Below are 13207 nucleotides of genomic sequence, written 5' to 3'. Positions count from 1 at the left end.
TGCGTCTAATTTTGGCAAAAAGCAATGAGTGCCTCCAGCCCAGAAAAAATTAAAATAAAAATCCAGTAATATTAGATCCAGTATTTTATTCTGCTTAAACCGTAGTGAAGTTTGACACAGAAGCACCTCATTTTCCTGTAGGGCCCCATCACATCAGTACAAGGCTTACTGACAACTGCTAAAGAAATGGAAAGACGCCCTGGATTTCACTTGGCCCCTTACAACTTTTACCTTCAAAGTCTGGCATATTTAATTCAGATCATATAAAAATTCCAGTGGTGAAGGGTGGGGAAAACTGAATGTTGAATGAAGACTTTTGTTTTCCGGAACAGAGCTGAAATGAAGAAGAAGCTGGGCTGTGACGATCAGATTTCTGCTATAGGTCAGAAGTTCAGTGTATCATCAGATTTCATGTCATGGGGCTGTTCTGTTCCTAATTGCAACCAGCCAGGACTCAGCCCATCGGTGAGCTTTTACTCTGTGCTCCTTCCATAAGGTATATATTGTAGTCAAAGTAGTAACTAAATCATTTTAATTGTATTTTAAAAGCGAATCATTACCTTTCAACTCTACAACACAGCAGAAAATGAAAAGCCATGCTGGCTTACATTCATGTGAAATATAAAAGCCAATACTGGATTGTTGCTGCAGCAAGTTTATTTTGCACAAATTTAATACAAGCATTCGGCTATAAAGCTCTGGTAGCTGTGATCTCAGATTTGAAGGTATCTGGAACCTCATGGTGAGAGGAGCCAAAAGCCCCAAGAAACCTGGTCCCAGGGCCCAGACCCCGACCCCACGGATTGGGTGGGGATGTGTGAAATACGGCTCAGCTGGGCAGAGTTGGTGCAGTAGGAGGGAAAGGACCTGTGCAAGCAGCACCAGGCAGTACAAGTCCTGAGTGATCCACTACATAACTAAATTAATGATTTATACGTCTCAGGGGGAGCAGCTATAGCTACATCTGAAGTTGAAATGAAAAACAGCTTAGCACTTAGCTGATGATCGACTTTTTGAATAATTTAAATTGGTCAGAGACATCCAGGGTGGACTTGTGTAACCTCCTATGGACATCCATTCGTCTGCAGAATTAGAGGAGACAGCGTGTGAGTTGTTTGGGCAGCTGCATCACAACACTGCAACAACATTAAATTATGACAGAGAAACATGGGCTGTTATGCAAGGGTGATGTGGGACCTCGACTAAGAATCAGGCTGGGGTATCTCAAGTTAATCCAATAGCTAACAAAAATTAATCTACCAGTTTTAAAATGACTTTGCATCACGTGTGTCTTCTGCAGAGCACCTCTCACCGCACTTCTGCTCTCTCAAGCTTTAAGAACCCCCTGTCTCTTGTGGTGATAAGGTCTTAGAGAAGTTTTATTCTTCCTGTGTCCACAACAGACCATCCTGTGACCTGCAACGCATCCTCTCCTTAATAAATCATCCTCTAAACCTTTTAATACTGAAAAGAGGGCATTCACATGTTTCAGCATATTCTGGTTTCCCTGGTTGGGAAGAGCGAGGCTCTTGCTGGTGCTGCAGGACAGCTTGGAGATGTAGGCACTGCCTCAGGCTGGGGAGCAGCGCCAGCCAAGAGGAGCAGGACTGCCTAGAAGACACGTCTGTATTCCTCAGATGCTATGCATTGCTTTTAAAGCCAAGAAACCTGAAGCTGCAGTGGCAAGTCAGACTTCCTCTCGAGATGGAGTTGAGGCAGGCTAATTTTAGCCACCATGCGCTATGCAAATCACCGCTCTGTAGCTGGGTTTATTTTTTAAAGCTCTGACTGCCAAACTGGCTGCAGGGCACAGACTTCACGTGGGTCTTGGAGGTTTGAAACCGGCTCTTTGGTTACTGGTGCTGCCTTTCAGATGGGGGCAATGTGTGCTCAGAGAGGCCTGCTAGAAAGCACGCTTTCAGTAGGGAAGGTCTAGATGACTGGGTTAGATCATGCACTGCCTTTCTAGCTGGCTGGAATTAGCTCATGGTGCTTTTGTGGTTCTACATGTAATTTTTCTTTTTCCTTGAAAACTCTCCTGATAAGCCACACACTGTGGGCCTGCCGGAGATGGTGGGAGTGCTGGTGTGGACCTGCCTGGTAACTGGATCATGCCCAATACCTGTAGATAAAGGAAGCACATCTCTATTGGCTTTTAAGTGTATTCTCTAAATGTTTGGAACATGCACAGAGTTTACTTTAAACTGTGGCTGAATGTGATTTCCTAGGAAAGAAGCATTTCTTAAAAAAAATTATTATTAGATTGTGATTCATGGCACTCATTTAAAAGACAGAGGCAGATATGGGGAAGCAAGGCGGGATACGCTTCCAGTAAGCCCAGGCTTTAGCACAGGCAGTAAATTGTTACATTTCTCTTCAATATTAAGAAGATTTAGCACACAGAGTTTCATCTGATAGCTTTCACAATGTCTTTATCACGAGCCATACTGCAACTGAGTTGTAGTTTGTATCTACAAGAAACAATTCTCTATTATTTCATATCTACATGTCATAGATAGCTTCAGAAAGTTTCCTCTCTCAGCTTTAAGAACAGCCACTTCCCTGCTTGATGCCTTACCCATAACTCAAGCATGTTTTTGAAAGGCACTTTGAATCCTGAACTCCAAATGAGGCAGGCGAGCAAAAGTAGGAGCTCGTTGTCAGCTGTAAAATTAGTTTTAAAGGCGCTCCTATGGCCTGTGGCTGATCTGGAGTCTTTGATGTAAGTGCTTAGGATCTGGGGCTTGAACCACAGCGAGTGGTCAGAACTGCTCCTTGAAATCTGCTGTGGACTTCAGGGGTGACTTTGAGAAAAAAATGTGCATAGCATAATGCAATTTAGATAGGGAAGCTCTGAAATATCCCACTGCATGCAGGGCACGAGAAGGGACTGCCACTGTATTCCTTCGAACATAGGGAGCTAATGTGTTGTGCATTCATTTCCATTTACGTGCACAATCTGCCCATCTTGTAAGAGTCCAGCAGTGCTTAGAAAAAACACCACCAAAATTAAAATAAATAGCTGTAGGGCTGTACATAAGCCGTGCGGCAGCTTCCCAGCCATTAGAAGGGGGGGACTGGGGAAAACATCTTTTGCTGGGACAGCGCAGATGCAGCACAGCTCCCCGAGGTGCTGGGTGGCACCAGGGGCTGCCGGGGGTCTGAAGGGACCTGCTTCATCCCCAGCACTCCTGGAAAGCGCATCTCCAGTGGAAGCGATGCCAGTGTCCCGAACCTAAGAGTGGGGAGCAATAAAGAGCCTCTGTGGAGATGAATGGCGCGTTTGTGCTGCTGGGCGTTTCAGCCGGACGAGCAGACACGCTTGCCTTTCAGCATGGCTACACTCTATTTTTGTACATTTTCTGTGTCATTTCATTGCCGCTCAGCTTCATATTAAATCTGACCTTTCTGCTGCACTTGACTAGGGAAAGGCAATCACCTACTCTGCCTTCTTCAGAGTTATATATCGCCACGTATGGCAGATAGATAAGTGTATCTGGAAAAATACAGCTGCATGTGAGACCCGGCAGGAAAAGTATCTGTGAGCAGGTCAGGATCCACTTACAGACCTCCCAGACCTGCCTGGGCACAAATATATTTTTCAAGTTGGATATTTAACTCCCACTGGCTCCCATGAAAACTCAGTGTATTGGTAAGCTGCATAAAATCTTTTGCTTAGAACCAGTGGAAAGAGACTTCAGTTCCCCATTCCGCACCGCTGCAGTCAGGCCCCGAGCGAGCACAGTGAGGTTTCTGTGATTTATGATGCTACAACGAGTTGGGAAGTTTAGAAGGAGGAAAAGCAATATTTCAGGTTTCATTCAGTGGATAGAGATGGATCTAAATACGCTGTTGTGCAGCCCTTGGACTGGAACTGAGACTGCACTGCACAGAATAAACATCAGTCAAAAGGAGTTTAGTACCTAAGTGCCTCCAAGCACCCTGTATTTCCAGGGGATAACAACAACCGCACACAAGCAGCTCTGTTCGAGCACTGTCACAGAAACTTCAGGGGCCTCTTCTAGTGAACGCATCTATAAATGACACACTCCAAGTCCAGATTTGATCTCTTGGCTACTGAAGATACTAATTGCTGTAATACGATGATAATTCTGAGCTGATCACAAGGCTAAAACAGTGGGAGAAGTACCGGAACAGGGCATGGCTGCAGTTTGGGTCGAGCCCTAGATATCCTTCAGCCTTGGAGCTGTGTCTGTTCTGTAAGTCCAGGAGCCTGCACTGTGCTCAGTGTTGCTCCAAGTGCTTAGGCTTATTGCTCCTCCTAGCACCGTGGTGTGATGCTGCCCTGGGCAGTAGAGGCACCTGGCTGCTCCTGCCAGCCAGTAACGAGCGACAAGGTGACGAGGGTCAGCGGCAGCAAATACAAGGGCATGGCTCCCAGCAGGCCGGGGCGTGAACCCGAATCAAGGTCAAGAAAATGCCTTGGTGTCACAGCTTATTCTGCTCATCTTATTCACGGAGAAGCTGTGCTTAATGTTGAAGTGATTAAGAATAATTTAACTTGATGCAGAAGCATCATTCAACAAAAACAAAGGCAGTTTAGCTAAAATTGGTTTGAAAATGCTCATTAATTAAGCTCATGTAAATCTGCATAGATGTGGGCTTGCTAATACTCTTTTCCCCCCCTCTTCTTATCTAAATGTGACTAATTATTTGTCTAATTATGATGTAATTGTGTGGCCTTGGGATCACTGATTACAGATGCGCTTCCTTTTCTCCCTGCTTTGTCTGAATCCAAGTGGAAGACGGGGATGCTCTGCTGGGATGTGCTGCTGCTCCTTTTGGCTGCAGTCTTGACCTTACAAAAAAAGAGAAAAAAAAAAGTGAGTAAGCTGAGCTATTTATAGTTGAGCTAATTATTTTGATGTGATATGACAGCAGTGGAGTCTGTTTTCCCTTCACTCAATTAATGGCAATGGAAAAAGCATTCAATACCCTTTTAACAGCGTTCATTGGCTGCAATACAAACCTTTGCTTAATGCTTTAAGACATGGGATTTTGCAGTACAACGATGGGGGGGCACAACGCTGTGTTGTCTCTGGTTGATGTAGGAGAAGCTGCAGCGTGAGTGGCAGCAAGGAGCTGAAAGAGAATTACTGTTATTAAAAGAAAAATCCATTTTTTGGTGGGAAGGTAGCATGCAGCAAGTACATACAGACTGCCACAGAAAATTGTACAGGACAAAACTCAGATCTCTTCCAGGACTCTTGGTGGGCTCTAGGGAGGTTGAGGTAGCTAGAGCATTGCTATTCACCACGGGGGAAGCTGAGGCAGGAGCATACTACTGCCTTGGTAAAGGTTGCAAAGTAATTAAATGGCCAGAGAGTGACAAGCTTGGTCTGTGGTCTCTGGTAAGTCCTGAGAAGGTAAATCTATGCTGAACTTGGGATCCTTTCTTTTATGCATTTGTGCCATTCCCACACACAAATTCAAGGAGGGAGACTTTCTGGGCAGTAAACACAAGGGAGACCATGGAGGGGACAGAGCGGGATGTCTTGTCAGCAGTTTTTGTTGCCCATGACTGAAGTTTAAACAACAGAAACCCCCAAGCACCACGATGTATTTTGTTGGTCTCTGGGGAAGTTGTTAATAGCAGCTGTGCCTGGCCTCTCTACAGGAGCTGGATGAAAAGCTAGATTTTTATCCTGTAAGATTTGGGATTAAAAAAAAAAAAAAGGCATGAGACAGATCCTTATCTTTAATCAGGACAAAATTTGAAATCCTAGACACCTGTGAGTTAGTTCTGGTGGGAAAAGCCCTTCACCCGTCGAGTTAAGGGCCTGGGGTCTTGCTCCCCCTCCAAGGCTCATAAAACAGCATTTCTTCCCTGCTCGGTGCTGCCCTCGGGGTGCTGCGGCTCGTCCCTCTGCATGACCACAGAGCTCCTGCCAGAGGGCTCGCCGTGCATCGCCCTGCTTCCTTCTCTGCTGCATGAGAGGAAGAACAAACACGCTCTCCCCTCCTTTTAAGGCTCTGAAAGCTGTGTGCTTCTCAGGTTGCGTTTTGTGACCTTTCAGGCTCTCAGAAAGCAGGTGCTGTTTGTGAAGCCTTTACGTGACTGCCGCTTTGTTTTCATTTTATTTATCTTTTTTAACCATGTGGGTCAGGCAGCTGCAGGTACAGTGCAATATTCATGAGAGGCTCTGATTTATGCAGGCACAAGGCTGTGCGGAGGGATTACAGGGTACTGAATGTTATATGCAGCTTTAATTTCTTTTCATGACCAAAGGATACAGCCAGAGTTTCTCCAATATGGAATTTATGAGAGGCTCATTCATGCAGGCTTTAAAGGGGCCCTGTATCTGTGCCTTGCAAAGGAAGAAGAGCAACGACCGGCAGGGCGCGGATGCGGCTAGGATCAGGCGCTGCACTGAGCCCATGGGGCAGCTGAGCTGCTTGCCCACTGCCAGCTAAAGAAAATTATATATAAAAGCATGGGCAGGGCCATTAGCATGACACCTAAATGGCCTCTGTGTCTGGCAACCAGGCATTTATGCAGCCCCAGCCTCCCTCTGAGCTAGGCACCCATTGTGGGGGCGCTGAGAAGCTCAGGGAGATGCTCGGGCTGAAATCTTCCGAGCGGGGACTCTGTGAAGTATGGCATGAGGCTTTAGGGCTTCTAAGAGCTGCTCTGGTACAAAATGAGTGGCAGAAGAGTTTGTGGCGAGCCCAATGGTTGTTTGTCCCTCCTAACTTCCAGTCCTGCACTCTGCACCAGTGGCTGCAGCTCGGTCCTGTTCTGGGCCAATTTTGGTGTTTTCCCCAAGCTGCCAGCCCCTTCTCCTGGGGCAGGGTGTGCCTGCAGCTCGCCAGACACTGCCCTCCACCAGCCATTTGTGTCGTAGGTTATGAAATGGGCTGGCATGTGACGCCGGGGGTGTTCAGCCTGGTGATACAGCACAGTGTGAGCATCGAATGTGTGCTGTACAGCCCTTCCCTGCCTCGGGCACTGCACGGCGACTTGTGGGTACTTCCATTGCACGTGGCTGTTTTGTAGGGAGGGATGAGTCTTTGGAAAGTCACCGGTGTTTCTGTAGTGGAACTGAAGCCATCAGGGTATTCCGAAAGCTGGTAGCAGGTTTCTGATCGATGACCCAACTGGGCGTTGGTTATAAGTGCTGCCTCTGGCCATTTGTGATCACCTCCAGGTGCCTGGGTCAGGGTGAGGGGAAGCCCTTCCATAAGCCCAAGGAGAAGTCACTTCCAAGTTCGATGCCTCAGAGCAAGGCACATGCTGTGCTTGGTGCTCTGTGAAGGGCCGTGTGTGGTCTCGCCGGTCCTCTCGTGGCTGCTGCTGGTGCCAGAGTCCCCGAGCCTGACCTGGCCCCATGGCCAAAGCCTTGCCACGTCCCGCAGCCTGTGCCTCGAGCTCCTATTTCTGCAGAAGGGGAGCTTTCCTTCGATCTTCCCTCTGCCATGCCATCCAGGAAAACAAAAAGGCGCTGCTAACATCTGCTCTTCTCCTCCTACATGCAGGCTCTTTCTCGGCTCCCCATTAAACCCCTTCCCACACATAGGCGTAGGCAGCCTTATGCGCATACATCTCAGCGTACAATTTCTCCCATCTCTTGGGAGCAACATTTGCAATGGTGCCTGGTGCGGGTTTATTTCTGTTCTTCGCCACGGCTTTGGTTAATGGGCTTCTCGGACTTGAGCTGCTCCTACTCCTCTGGCGATCGGACCACGTACCGAGCAGTGGCAGGGCTGACATGGAAGATTGTGGAGATGCTGAGAGTGGGTGGAAATGGATGAGGCAACGTATGTAGACGCTGCACATTGCTAAGCTACGCTCAGGTGCATTTACTTCTTCCAAGAGGAGTTACTAAGGAAACAAGGAGCTGATCTCTGAAAAAAAACAGACGGTTCTAATGAGCAACAAAAGCTATGCTTGTCCTTCAACTTCTGTGCAACGGGGCCTGTTCTTTGGTCTCCAGTCACTGAGACGTGGCTGGCTGGGGGCTCTGCCATCACACTCTGGCCCTGGTCCTGTCCCTGGGGCCCCCAGCCGCGGCAGCGTGCCAAGCACTTCCCATAAAACGTACGAGCTCTGAGTCACTCCTCCTCCTGGCAAATGAAACAGGAGAATCCATCTGGGCTCGTTCCATCCTTAAAAACTTGCCATGTTTTGCAATCTGCACATTTTTTTTCCCTGATTGGAACGGCTTTGCTTTTCCTGAAGCTGGCATGGCTTTTTTGTTGCAACAAGAAAAATCCCCATCAAAATAAATTTTGCGGAAAAGTTGAATCCGAGAGGTTCAAAGCCAAACAGTGCCAAGCTGGTGCACCGAGAAGCTTTGCAGAAAGGGGCTCTGCTCCCTCCTGCAGCCCTGACCCGGCCTTGCTTCCCGCTGGGGCTTTGGCATCCCTGGGGGCTGGGACTGGGGTGCAGGCATCACGGGTCTCCTGTGAGGCTCGGGGCACCTTTGCGGTGCAGAGGCTTGTGTTGTCCATGTAAGATCTGAGGGAAGCCAACCTGCAGCCCACCAGGCACTTGGCTGTTAATGGAAATGAGTGATTTACTCTTTCAGGAACAGCGATTATCCTAGGAAACATAGCAAGGTGATTAACTGCACCACCAGGCACTAATAGTTGTGTTGAGAGAACCTCATCGTAACATCCCAACAGAAAGGGTTTTAAGGTAGTGTTACTCTGGAGAGAAAAATCCGTTTTCCAGATAGAGAGATCCAAATACCTAGAACAATTCAGAAAATGCTGTAAAAGAAACATGAATAGCAGCAACATTGTTAAGAAAGGACACCTTGAAAGGAGTTATAATCCCCAACCACAGTTCTCCAGTATAGAAGCAAAGAAAAAGAATTTTTTTGGGGGAAAAAAATCCATATTTCCTGAATAGTGTGTTTAGTTTGGTGGGATGTGACATAATTGTGTATTTTCCCACCATTCAGAAAGTATAATTCCCCAAGTTATCACAAGGAACACTTGCTCATTAAAACAAAAAATCGGAGCTCGCTAACTCGGTGCATTTTGCAGTGTGATTAACGTGCTGGCTTCCACAGTATTTAATTCAAACAAAGGAAAAGTTCAAAGAGAATGGTTCAGTTTATCTAAGTGTATAATTTTTTTCCTGTGAACACAGAAAAACACAAATAACAGTTTCTGTTGCTTTTGATAGACCCAGAGTGCTACCAGATTACAGCCAAATGAACCTAAAGACGTAAACTTTTTTCAGACTTCAGACTTTGCTATCAAGCAATTAAAAAACAAACAAAAACAACAACAAAAGGTGTTGAAAATTAATTCCAGAAGAAAGGAAATGAAAAGTTTGTTATGTATGGGATTTTTTTCCATTTTATCTATTCTTGATAAGTCCTGTTAGAGCAGGAAGGGGCAGGTGGGTTTCTGGGCTGCCCCTGCCTGCAGGTCTGTGCTGTAACTGGTGACCGGGGGGGTCAGCGCCTTTTCTATGGAAATATCAGATTTTGCCTGGGCACTGCCCATCGGGTTTGGCTCTGGAGGCCTGATCCAGTCTGTGGAAAGTCCCCGGAGCAGCTGCAGCTCAGCTGGTGCCCGCAGGGGAGCAAAGTGTCCCTTGTAGCTCCCCGTGGAGCTGTATCGCTGCAGCTCTGTGCTGGGCGAGGCAGGTGGGCTCAGAGGGGTGGGGGGCGCAGAGGGAGAAGTAAAGGGAGGCTTTTTGATGGGAAGGTTCACAGCTTTCTTCGGTGTCCTATATAGTGCTTTATTTTTTTTCAGGAGTGTTTTCAAATTACCTGAAATATTGTCACGCAGTGTTTCCAGCAGTCACAGTCTGACCTGGAATATCATTATTTTAGAGGAAAATAGTATAATGAAATGGAAAAAAAAATAAGAATGAAAAATACCCAGAGTAAGGTTTGTATTAAATAGTGATTTGGGTTGTCTTCCTGTTTGTTTGATGTCATGTTACTGTTTTAAAACCATAATGGCTTAGACAGTGAGCATGGTCACGGACTCCAGTTTAGATCCTGCATTATTTTTGGGGGTGGAAGCCGCCGTCCTTCCCGGGGAGCCCCAGGCGATCGCGGCTCTCTGGGCGGGCAGCGACAACTGCAGGAGCGCTCCGCTGGCAGCCGCCTTGGCAAAGCCCTGCTGGATCAGCCTGGGGTCACGGGGTGGTCAGGGCGAGCGAGGGAGGAAAATACTTTAGGGGTGAGCTGGGATTCCCTCCGAGGTCCCAAATAGCACTGGCGGTCTCGCTATTTAAGACGGCTTTGAAGCTGCAGGAGCAAACGCTGCGGGTTCGTACCTCGATGGCCGCTCGGTGTCCAGCAGCTCCTCAGCGTTACCATGGCTGGAGGCTGTGCAGGTGCTCAGAGCCCCGCGAGGAAGGGTTTGTGCCCGAGGCACGAGGAAGGGCTTGTGCCCAGAGCACAAGCAGAGCGTGCGCAGGGGCAGTAAATGCGGGCATGGCTGCAGCACCACCCAGCTTCGGGCTGAGCCCGGCGGTGACTCAGGGCTGCCAAACAGCCCGGTTCTGAAACCTGCGTGTCCAAATCAGTGCCCGGCAACCCCAGTTTCGCCCGGCGCTTTTGTTCCTGAAATAGGCAGATTGCTAAAGCCCTGACTAGAAGGAAACATCAACTGAAACGTACAGTGTGCACAGCCTTCAATTAAAATATAGATATATTATTCCCTCAGTGAGGAATTATCGCTTGAATGAGGAGTTCAAATAAGGGAAGAGAATTTCTGCCCCTTTTCCTTAAACTATTAAAAGGCCTATCTGTCTTTCCAATTTAATGTCCCTGGGCATTGGCAGCGTCGCGAGAAACATTTCAGAACCGAAGCGAAGCCGTAATCCCTCAAGAGCTGGCAGGGAGCTTTTTTCTTTTTTTGGATATTTCGCTTTTCCATTTACCCAGAAGTTTATTGCCTAGCATTTGCTCATTGGATTTGGATGCTGCAGGGAAGGCAGCCAGTGGATTACCGGGGACCTGTTTAAGCCCGCACCCTGTACAGAAAGAGTTACCGAGCTGCTGGTGTTGTATCCCAAAATAAGCAGGGCTGTCTCGAGCCAGCACGTTTCTCAAAAGCTTTCCCATGAGATACCCCTGTGTCTTCAAAATGGGATTTTCCTGCAGTGGCGAACATGAAAATGTACTCGAGTGTTTTGCTCAGCTATTAGCAGAGCTGACGAGTGCCGCGAGGAAGTAAATAACACCAGATACCGCGGGTATGCGAGTCCCTGGCAGCGCGGGGCTCTGCTCGCTCGCCTTCTCCAAACCCTTGCTCTGCCAGGAATGTCTGTGGGAGCTGGGGGTTTTACAGCCAGCTCTGGGGAACGCTGGCACTGAGCAAATCTCAAAGTTCACGTTTCCCCACTCATCTGTGTGAAAAAACATCCGTGGGTTTATGTCGCTCCGGTGAAGGGACAGAAATGCGCTGTGCAGTTCAGAGATACCAAACATAGCTTTTTTTTTTTTTTAAGCCTTTAAATATTTACAACAAATTGCTTGGGAAGGAATCATACACTGTTCATCTTCATTGTTAATCCAATAAAATTTTGAAATCAAATTTTGCGAAAAACCCTGCTAGTAAACACTTTATGGCGAGTTTAAAAAAAAAAAAAAACTCCAAAAAAAACAACAGAAGACCAGCTGTGCTAGCACTTGAGATTTATTTGGGCAATTACAGCTAATAGGAAATGCAAGTCTCCTAAAGAAATTACATTTTCCTCTCGAGCTGTTGAGGAACGCTGCACGGGGTGCGGATGACGGTATGGCAGTGGGTGTGCTGGGGCAGGTGTTGGGACGCAGCTTGTTTTCCTGGATGCCCTTTCCCTCCACGTGTCCTCGCCGTGTGTCCGTCCCCTCCCTGGCCCCACATTTGGATCTTTGGCCAGGCAGGAGCCGCTCCGGGCCCTCCTGAGCGCCTGGGGCTCAGACGAGCGCTGGAGCAGCCACGTCTCCCTTTGTTTCAGGTCACTGAGTTTTTGCGTCCAAGCTGCGAATCAGCCCCGGCGTATCTGAAACGCTGCCAGCCTGGCCGGAGCTTGGAAAGTCTGAGGAACCAGGAAATCTCCTGATGAAAGCCTGGGGAGGGGGAGAGGACACTATATGTGCTGTGCGTGATGTGTGCGTTTTATCCCTGGGTTAGTTCTCAAAAAAAGCTTTTTTTTTTTTTTTAATGGATTTGCAAAGCGCAGCTCCATTTTATGCAGACTCCGTCTAAATCTGACTACTTTGTGCTAAGGTGCTGGGAAGGCACTAACCCCATTTATCAAATCTTTTCCACGCTGGCTGACCCCACCGGTGCCCATCTCACAGCAAAGCACACCAAAGACCCCCGCTTTGCTGCCCCATGGTGGCTTTTGGGGTGCTGGTTCACCATGGGAGCATCACCATCACCCCACATTGGGGTGGGAGCCCTAAAACACAGGGCTGCTCCCCTGGGGAGGAGGTGCAAGCAGGACAAGCTTGGTTTTGCTGGGGCTGAGAAGCGAAGGTCATGGAGTAACTGGATCTGGCGTTATTTATAAGCGGGGCGCTCGCCGCTGAGAGCAGCAACATTTGATCGGGGCCTCTCCTGCGTCGTGCGGGCTGGCCTCAAGTGTGTTAGCCCCCTGTGTGCTGCCTCCCCTTCTGGGAGGGCTGAAGGGTGAAGGACGTGGGTGTGAGGCTGAGCCCACCCCACCTCCCGGCAGGGTTTGTGGCACGGGGTGCGGAGCAGCCGTCATGGATCAGGTCCCTGGGGCTGGAGCATCTTTCATCTACGTGCAAACGCTGAGCTAGCGTAAGCTGGAGTTCCTTTTTAAGGCTTGCTGCCGGTTTGTGCAGTTTAATGATTTCCCCAGGTTGCTTATTTATTTATTTCAGTTCTCCAAAGGCTCCCGGCTCTTTAACTTTTTATTTTGATGGTATTTTCTGAGTATGTGGTCAAATGAAATGTCCGTGAAAAATGCATTGCTTAAGAGGATGGGGGGCTGAGTAGCGCTCGGGCCCCAGTTCAGCAAGAAGTGTAAGCACTTGGTTACCTTCCCTCTAACTTCACCAGCTCGTTAGGTGCCCACCTGGAGCGAGGTGTGTCCTCAAGTCCACCTCTGCCCAGCAAAGCATTTCAATTTGCTTAGCTTTAACCACGGAGATGAGAGATTTTTTAGCATATGCTTCGCTGCTCCCCAGAACTGGAAGCGGACCAGCTCTGGCGGATGATTACCCTCTTGCCTTTCTAGCACTGCTGGAGCTGTCCTGCT

General features: G+C 48.2%; 1 long non-coding RNA gene across 1 annotated transcript; it reads right to left on the bottom strand.

Annotated features, from left to right (window-relative positions):
- Positions 1-3912: 3912 nt before the first annotated feature.
- LOC310884239 lies at positions 3913-6896 on the bottom strand. The gene is made up of 3 exons (XR_014574092.1): positions 5177-6896; positions 4991-5103; positions 3913-4819 (listed from the first exon to the last, which is right to left on the bottom strand). It is a non-coding gene; the product is annotated as an uncharacterized lncRNA (long non-coding RNA).
- Positions 6897-13207: the final 6311 nt, after the last annotated feature.

This window comes from Anser anser (assembly GCF_964211835.1).
Source record: "Anser anser genome assembly, chromosome: 19".
Lineage (NCBI taxonomy): Eukaryota > Metazoa > Chordata > Aves > Anseriformes > Anatidae > Anser > Anser anser.
Note: the sequence above shows the minus strand (reverse complement) of the source record. Positions and strands in the feature narration are given on the sequence as shown.